The 1,782-nt window shown below is 34.4% G+C and overlaps 1 pseudogene; it reads right to left on the bottom strand.

Annotated features, from left to right (window-relative positions):
• Positions 1-438: 438 nt before the first annotated feature.
• On the bottom strand, positions 439-536 carry LOC111817599 (annotated as a pseudogene).
• Between the last annotated feature and the right edge of the window lie 1,246 nt (positions 537-1,782).

Below are 1,782 nucleotides of genomic sequence, written 5' to 3'. Positions count from 1 at the left end.
GACAGTTTTAAAACCAATTAGTAGGACAGTTTCAATAATTAATACATTACATATTGTTATCTTCATAGTGGTTATTCATAGTACAAGATGCAGGCATGATATCCTATCCATAAACACTATTAATACAAATCTTTCTATTCACTGAATTAAGAGAAAATAGCTGTATATCTATCCTAACTATTTTGTATATACAGATACAAAATGGTCCTTCCTTTGTATCCCCTTTTTTTGTTTAGTTTTGTTAGAGATGGGTATTCCATTGCCATTTAAATATTGTAGGTGTGTGAATTCAGCAAAATAATCCAATACAGTCCAGGAGTCCATAATAGCAGTGGGTTATCCATAGAACTGGCAATGTCAGAAGTTGTTGACTTGAGCCTTTTACAGCTCAGCATATTATTATGGCTTTACTTTTTATACCTCATTTTTATACTTTCTAAAAATATCTAACACTTCATGAATTTACATGTCATCCTCGCGCAGGGCCATGCTAATCTTCTCTGTATCAAAACATGAAAATTTAGAGGACTACAAAATAATGGACATTCATGTTAATATATTTTAGTCATTATGGATGTTGTCATGAATATCCTTGAACATGCTTCTATTATTTCCTCAAGGTACCTAGGAGTTGAATTGCTGACTAAGAGCACACATATATTTCTAGCTTTACTAAATACTGCCAAATTGTTCTCTAAAGTGGGTGTATAAACTTACATTCCCAGAAGCAGTGTATAACAGTTTTTTTCTTCACATTTTTGTTGGCATGTGGTATTAGCAACTGTTTTTATTTGGGGCATGATACATGTACAATAATATCACTATGTGGATATAATTTGCATTTTCCTGATTATTAATGAGAATATGCTTTCATCTATTTACTAACAACTTAGGTTTTCTAATTTGTGCATTTCTATTAGGTTTTTTATTTTGCTTATAATTTGGATACTTGTAAAAGTAGTCTCTTAAGTCATCTGTATTTGTTACAAATGCTTTCTTAGCCAATTGTCTATTGGCTTTATTAAAATACTTTACAGAATACCAAGATAGCTGCTTTGTCCATCTTGATATGGGTCATTTAGCCAATCCTTTAGAATTTGTGATTTTTGTGTATTATTTAAGAAACTCTTTCCTCCCACAATAAAGATACTACTTTAAATTTCATTCAAAATTTTAGTTTTTAAAGGCTGCTCAGATAATTCAGCAGATTAAAGCACCTGCTTAAGCAGACATAGGGGCCAGAGTGTGAACCCCTGCAGGCCATGCCAGCCCTGTCAATAGGGCACACTGAGACAGGGAATGAGACTGGGTGTGATGCTGTGTGCCTGTAATACTAGCACTTGGGAAGCTGAACACAGGAGATGATTACGAGTCCGATCTGTGTAGTGAGACCTGGTAAACCCCGTACTAAATAAAAAAAAATAGCTTTTAGCATGTTGCTATTAAATTCATCTGAAACTTATTTCTATATGTTATGTAATATAGGAACCTAATTTTATTTTATCCAATATGAATAAGCCTACTTAATGAGCTTCCTGTGACTTTCAATGCCACTTCTTTACATACCAGTGTTCCTTATGTTCTCAGATCTATGCCTAAGTTTCTTTTCTCTCTCACTTACCTGTCTGTCTCTCTGCACAAATACTGTATTCTTTAAATTAAGATATCTTGGCTTTCTTGTTTCCAGCTGCACGGAAACAGTACTTGTGTCTAGGAGATCCCAAAGGTAGGACTTTTCTTTGCGCACTTGAGGCCACCCACAGCGGCTCTGCAGCTGTCATC

This window comes from Octodon degus, unplaced genomic scaffold (assembly GCF_000260255.1).
Source record: "Octodon degus isolate 3935 unplaced genomic scaffold, OctDeg1.0 scaffold00063, whole genome shotgun sequence".
Taxonomy (NCBI): Eukaryota; Metazoa; Chordata; class Mammalia; order Rodentia; family Octodontidae; genus Octodon; species Octodon degus.
This window is presented reverse-complemented; position numbering and strand designations above follow the sequence as displayed.